The sequence below is a fragment of the Acanthopagrus latus genome, chromosome 15, assembly GCF_904848185.1.
Source record: "Acanthopagrus latus isolate v.2019 chromosome 15, fAcaLat1.1, whole genome shotgun sequence".
Lineage (NCBI taxonomy): Eukaryota > Metazoa > Chordata > Actinopteri > Spariformes > Sparidae > Acanthopagrus > Acanthopagrus latus.
Window position 1 is genome coordinate 17,493,621 of NC_051053.1, and position 8,087 is coordinate 17,501,707.

Here is an 8,087-nt window from a genome sequence, read left to right on the forward strand (position 1 = left end):
CAGGTCTTTTTGATATTGTTGACCCCATTAGCAACATGACTACCACTAGTGGCCTGGCAACTGTCCAAAGAACCCCAACTTGATCTAAAATCTGCTTTCTCAGTGCTATAAAAAAGCAGAATACAACACCTGATTTTATTGATAAGTAGGCAGGTTTGTTTGACTTCTAATACAGTAGAAAGAATGCTGGCTTGAACCATCTGGAGGCAGGAGTATTCTGGATCAGACAGAGAGTCTTTAGAGATGTATTGGAGCAGCCTGATAAAAAGGATTGCAGTAATCCAGCCTTGAAGTAACAAAAGCGTGGACTAATTTCTCTGCATCATTTCGAGACAGGAGGTTCCTGAATTTGGCAATGTTCATTAGGTGGAGGAAGGCAGTCCTGGAAATCTGTTTGATGTAGGAGTAATGTCCAGAATAACTATATAATTAGATAATGTGCCTCTGAGGTGTTTACAGTCCAGCACAATAACTTCTGTTTTATTTGAGTTTATAGCAGAAAAAAATGCAGGTCATCCGGTTTTTTATGTCCCTAAAACATGCCTGAAGTCAAGCTAACTGATTAGATGGGTATAATTCTGGTGTTTTCTAATGATTTTCCCAAAAGGAAGCATAAATAAAGTGAATAGTATTCGTCTGAGCACCGAACCTTGTGGTACTCCATCACTATGTCAGATGCAATGAAGATTCATTGCTAACTTTACAAACTGAGGTCGATTTAATAAATAGAACTTAAACCAGCAACCATTTGTTTTAATGGCAATTAAATGTTCCAGTATTTGTAATAGGGTGTGAGGGTCAATGGTGTCAAATGCAAGAAGTGGTTTGATTAAAGTTATTTTAAAGATCATCATCAAAATAAAGGTGAACTTGGCTGGAAGATGGGTTGGGTCTGAGCCCAGCGGCTGGAACAAGGGAGGTCGGAAGTGACCATTGGCTGCCCACTTTACGGCTCTGGCCCATATGTGTTTCAAATGGCAGATCAATGAAATTGAATCATTTCAATCATTTCAATACACTCTTGTATAGTTGTTGACCATCTCCTACAACCACGATTCCAAAGTTCATGTCTATTTCCCTCAACCAGTCTTATGTTACTCTGCAAATTGAAACACGGGAAAACAGCATCAATCCAGCAGAGCAGCAATTTCCATCCCAAGTCTATTAGCTTGAGATGGCATTGTGAGGACACGGTGGATGGAGAAACTGGGAATGTGTGGAGCTTGGAGTAGACTGTGAAATAGAAGGGAGACTGAGCCCATCCATCACCATGGGAATCTCATTTCCACCATGTGTCCAATGCAAATGAACAGAGCTTGCAATCAGTGGGCTATTGTTTCGCCAATAGTGGCAGAGGAGCAGGAGGGATGTTAGCTCATCCGTCTTGGCTTTGAGTAAACAAAGCGTCGCTCTGATGAGGAGCTCAATTCACATTTGCATAGCGAAGCTGGGGTCGCATTTACTGTTTGGCGTCTATTAGTGTTTGTTAGCAGTATAATTTCTGGTTATGAGTGATTACAGTGCTTCCATTGATGGAGTTATTGAATACACTAGGGTGTTTATTATGCTCCTTGCATCCTTATCTCTAACATTTAGAAACAGAGAGAGTCAGAAAGGTTGAGAGAGAGACAGGGAGAAGAAGATGGATGTTTTTCTATTGTAATTTATTCACCTAATTGCACTGCATGACCTTTTCACCAGTAACTACAAGGCATGTTATAACCCTTTACACCAAATAGTCTCATAAGCCGGAGGAACTAACCTCAGGAACTAAGGATTCTTCTCCACTTGACCAATTTAGTGCCGTTTATGAATAGAATAGAATAGAATAGAATAGAATAGAATAGAATAGAATAGAATAGAAAAAAAACTTTATTGTCTTTGCTTGCATGTACAATAAGATCAGTTAAAACAACAAACATACACAAACACAACATGTCACGGTCAAAACAGGACATTATAAAACACAGCAACATAATAACATCATAGGAGCTACTTTGAAAAAGAGCAGCAGATACTTGATGTTGATGGCAAGCACAGACCAGCACCAAAACACAACATATGCTGGCCTTGCTGGTGACCGGTCACCGTGTTTTTCCATCAGGGATGTGTTGACACTGAGCAAGATCACCTGAAAAGTGTCTCTCAGTATATTTGGATATACTGTCCCAAAAAGTCTATCAAATTAAATGATAAAATACGATATATGGTTCATGCCCCACAACACAAATAGAAGTAACTCAGATCTAATGCCCCGATCAACAGGACGCATTACTGTTACAAATCAGTGTAGAACACAAGGGAAAAGACATAGTAAAGTGCTCCTTTAACATATTATGTGAAAAGTAGACAGTGAACAAATGGATAAAATGGAAATACAGCATTTATAGTGAGTTGTGTTGCTATAGAGGGATTACATTGGATACTGCAAAACAGTCTTTATAAGTATCTCACATCTAATTAATTGATTTTTTTGGTTGCTTCAACGTTAGATTAAGCAGAATTGACGTGCAGTTTACTATCACTTTGCTTTTCTCTTCTCTGGCTGACTCTGCAGTGTGGTCTGTTTGCTGAAATCACTTCCATTGCTCTGGTTTCTTTTGCAATGATTTCCTTGAGAACAGGGAACTTTCATCTCTGCACCTCTCCATCTTTTTCCCCCTCGTCATTTTACCAACTCTGCGGAGGGGAATTACAAATTGTGGTCTTATTCCTTCAGCACTGTCCTACTCATATGTCAGTACACACACACACACACGCACACACACACACAGCTGAAAGTGTGCCGCTGAGGGATCGAGACCAGAGAATTGCAAGACAGTGGCTGCCTGGCTGACACTGAAGGATGAGAAGGCAATAAAGCTACTGAGACCCTATTTCATTCTCTTTCTTTGGCACTTATGCAGCCACACACACACACATACACACATATACACACACACACACACACACACACACACACACACACACACACACACACACACACAAATGGGAACATGATCATTGAAATTTAAAATGAATATTACATGAGTGCTCCTGGCAGCAGCGTGTCTCTCTGATCCACTCACTCTTTTGTGACTGCACGCTGCTACTTGTCACTTTGATCACGAAAGGTGTCACTACACTATAAAGTACAATATAGTATAGAATTTAGTACATATAGTTATATAGTATATAGTTTGGAATATTATACATCCAAGCGAAATGGTAACACTATATAGTGTATAGTAAGTGTTCTTTGGCACCATCACCTGACAGAGTACCTCTTAAAACACCAGTGCACTGATACATCAGCGCAGAAGGGGAGGATCCCTTTGAGTAGTTGCACAGCTAATCTGGGAAGCACAGGAAGGCTGAGGAGACTATGACCACACCGACACTGATCTCACCCAGACCACACCCGAACATTGGTTCCAGGCTGCTGGTGGTTGTCAGAGGAGCTCATTTTACGGGCAAGGATGAGCTTCAAACCAGCAAAGTGAAGCAAAGAAAACGTTGCAAAAAAGTTTGACTTTTCCCTGGCAATCAGTCTGATTCCAGCCATCTCCGAGAAGCCAGTGAAGAGCCTCGGAAAAGTAGACAGAATCAAGAATCAGGTCGACCGGACAAGAGCTGGAGAAACAATTGACCGCAGTAGATTTCTAATCAGGGCACCATCATAAATGTCAGGAGGACATCTGGTATGGTATGTGGTCAACCATACACAGCTTTTAATCATGAATAATGTGGGAAAAGATAGTGCAGAGTCTCTTCACTGCGAGTGCAAAAAACTTGCAATCACAATGAGGCAATCTCTCCTGTGGCTAACACAAATGATCTTGTTTGTGTTTTTCTGCCGCGCTCTGCCTTGATTCAACACACTGATATTGGTTTTGTGAAAATGAAGGAGACTGCAGTGGACAAGTGGATTTATACTAAGACTTTATCAGCTGCAGAATGTAAAGGACCAGAAGATTATATGTTTCTGAACTGACGGTGACAAGATACCTGGCATGTGAGAATTAACAATAAAAAAAACACAGGCTGACATAAATAATCAAAACAAAAAACACAGGATACACATATGATGACACAAGCTCAGGAAGTCACAGCCAACAGTTAAGCGCAGACTGTCAGAACCAGTTAAACATGTTCCCTTGTGTGTGTGTGGCCGGTAATTGCTCCACTCATTTCTTGATGATAATTCTTTGGTGTTGCTTTCCTCTATTGTCAGGGGGTTACAGCTCCGAGCGACTACAATGAGGATTAGTCTGAGCAGGAATAATCTCTCAGTGTGGAGCTAATGAAGAATGAGGCTGATGTATGTGATGTACTTCTGATTTCTTTGGGTATCTAATTTCAAGATTTGCCAGAATTAAGATGAATGTGTTAGCTCGATAAGTGGGAATTTCTCGTTTTGACTGTGCTCTGTCTACTGTGTCCGGTTGAGATCTTTTGCTCAATTGACCCCTCCCAAGTCCCGCTATGTGGTCCAATTACAGTATAGCAAGCTCGCTAACCAGATGAACCTCGGTCAATTTTCCTGTTTCCTGTAAAAGGGGTCCTGTGGAACTGCCGTCTCACGCTAGAAGCTGGTTAACTGTGAGCTGCCTGAGCTGTTGGTTAGATCACCATTTACAGCAGCTGCGACTGAAAAAGAAAAAAAAAAACAAAACACCCATTACCCTCTTAGAAATTGACAATGCTAAGCCTAACCCACACATACATACACACACATCGCGCCAAAACACAAACCCCCCCTAAGCTGAGAAGCTGTCCTGCACTCCCTGCTCCCTCTGAAGACACAATAAATGACAGAGCACACTATCTCTTTTACTGCATAACGAAACATGATGTCACTACATTGTGTATCATTAAATATGCGGCATACAAAATGGCGTTTTTAAATCTTATTCAGTTTCAGCAAGTTTTATCCTTGAGAATATATCGTCCTCAACATAAAGGATGCATGCCATTTTTTCACAGCTCTCCCGGTGACGAATGCCTGCAGTGACTGCCGGGAATTACTTTTCACAATCCAGGATTAGTGGAGGCAAAACCTGTGGAAACAGGTGATAATCACATCATGGCGGCGGAGAAGAGTTTAGGTCTGTTACCATCGAGATGGGGTCATGTAAGCCAGCAGTTGTTCACATCTCAGTAGACAATTATGTAAGAACAAGCCGGGTCAATGAGGCAGAAAGGAGTGTGTGTTGGCGTGTGAGTGTGTGTGTGTGTGTGTGTGTGTGTGTGTGTGTGTGTGTGTGTGTGTGTGTCTGTGTCTGTGTGTGTGCGAGCGCCAGTGATGTGAGCCACTAATGTGCACAGGATATATGCCTGCATTTAGCTTGACTGTCCGCCTCACCGCTCATTGCTCACTTATGACCGCTCATTCAGAACAAAGAGAGTCACAGAGAGAGAAAAAAGAGCATTTTAGATGACATCAAACTGCCCACTTCTCCAGCTCCAGGGCTGGCAGCAGGAGCGCCAAGCAAACTCATGACTTATATATCTGGCCTTGTAAAAATAAGCAGATTTAAATCTAAGTCAGACAGTTGGGACGCCAGATTGAATTATATCACGAGGAACCATATGGTAATCAGAATGACAGAGCATGCCATTTTGGTCCTATTTATATTCATGCAACAATGTTACAGTACATTGCCCTCTAACTGTACAAACATTGGGGGGACGGGGGTTAGAGCATGTGGTGGAATTGCATGTGTCATTTCCCGCGTGCGTGACCGAAGGGAAAAAATGTAAAAGCAACTAGTGAAAACAAGGTAGCCATGTCATTGGTCATTATACAACACAGGGTTGCATAACAAAATGTGGGTTTGTAGTTTCTTCACAGACATAGCACATATACACTGTCATTTATATACCTATAGACATAAACATGGAATAATTGGATGGCACATTTTGTGAAGGTGAACAGCAGCAACCAGGTGGTGATGACAATATGGTCAGCATCTTCTTAATAAAGGTTAGACATCAGGTCATGTACCATCCACTTTGACAACATGGTGAGTGTCCAGCACCAATAACGTAAACACAGAGTCCACCTCTCCCTTATCTTGCGGTCTGTTGGCTTGGGGCGAACAAAATCCACCAGTCAAGTACAACAGCTTGATTTCGGATGTTGCGGTGGAGACAGGTCCCTGTAAAGGTGTGAGCACACTCTCAACAGTCTCTGATACTGATCCCATTTCCATTCCATCCATTCCGTTTTCTTGTGACCAGACATTAGCCAGGAGCAGCCTCAAACCCAAGCTGGATGAGTATGACTCTCATCCTGACACTCTTCCCCTGCTCCCTGGTGTGGCCCCGGCGCTGCTCTTAAACCAAAAACTCCTCTTTTTCCAATGGATCTGTTTTTCTGATGTATGTGTTTCAGCGATAAAGAAAAAAAAAAAACAGATTAAAAACAAAAAAAATCTATTGAAGTTCGAAGGAGCTACTGGATGCTGGACCTGCATGCCCCAGTGTTGCCATGGTAACAAACACACATAGGCAGCCATGGCAAAATAAAGTTTGGAGACCACAGCTATATTCTATGGTATCAGATTGTATGATATAGTGTTGTATTCTGTAGCACGATTATTTCAGAGGACATTCCTTCTCACTACTCCAATAACAGTGAAAATCAGGGATTCATTTGTGCCGGGTCAGAATCTGGGACCTGCCAGATTGGGATCAGCTCTTATTTGATTTGATTTGGCTGCCACTTTTGTCACCATTGAAATCTGTAAATAAATTGTGTTTATTAGTTAATGCAATATACTAAGGAGCAGAGGACCTCGATCAATAGACATACAGAGAGACAGAACATGTCACTTGGTTCGGTTTTCTTAGCCTGCTGCTTTATGTGGTTATTAATAGAAGGTTTGGCCCTAATTCCGTTTCTCTCCACCATTGTAGCAATCCACAGACAGAAGGGGAACTACAGGGAAGTAAAGGGACAGTCAACGAGAGACACAGAGCGAGGGAGCTGCAAACCTTCATCAGCTGTTTCAATGTGCTCTGACTCCTTAATGTCAATGAATAATGATTTATTGTGACCATTTTAGTTCTTTGTATTAACAGTTAGCTCCTAGCCCAATGTGCTCCAGTCACTGTCAGCTTTTGATAAGTTCCACCATTATGGATCATGTTCTCTCTCAAACGTGCGTGGTGGTTTTTGATGTAGAGGCGGTTAGAATGGCAATATTAGAAATGCTGCTGACTCGAAGCTAAAAAGGGGCCAGCAGAGCTAACATGGGTAGCGATGCAGGCTCATGCCTGTGTTAGTTGACCAATCAGAGCACACTGGGTATTTTGAAGGAGGGAGGCTGAAAGGAATTGAGTCTTTTCTATGGGGTTATGGGAGATGTTGCTTCGAATTCTTCGTCTTGCTGTTTTGTTTTGTTTTTTGCATTTTGTCAAGTTAATCAATATGTTCAGGGTGATTTGTCCATTAGGCTGTCAGGCCTTCCAACTTTTTAGGGATTTCCATAGACTTAAACTTTTGAAGGCCACCACACTCTTCCTATTCTTACTATAAAGTAGTCCTGCAGTTTTTATCTAAACCTTCTCAGTTACTAAGAATAACTCCGGGAGGCCTTTTTAACCTGACTGGAATATAGTACAGTGACAAACCGACAAAGACATCCGACGCTGCTGCATTGCAGAGTGAAGTACTGTGTGTGTACGTGAGAGGGAGAAAATGAGAATTTGTTGAGTCTGTGGTGCTTACAGTGGCAGCCCTTAATAAGCAAGCCACCGCCCTCTGCTGAGAGAGAGAGGCAGAGAGTGATGGGTACATTGGAGAGCAAGGTTGGTATATTATGGTGTGTGTGTGTGTGAGAGAGAGAGGGAGAAAGCTGTGTGGGTGGCTCATATTCAAATTTGTTTGATCCTTTGCCATCCCACCTAATAAATAATAGGGGACCATTTCCTTTGGCAGCCAGCCAGCCATCTGTTCACTGTACACACACAAATGCGCACACACACACACACACACACACACACACACACATATATATACAGGGAAATACACATTTACTGCTGCTGTAATTGAATAAAATAAATAAATAATGCCCGATCGGCTCACTATTCACACACAGCAA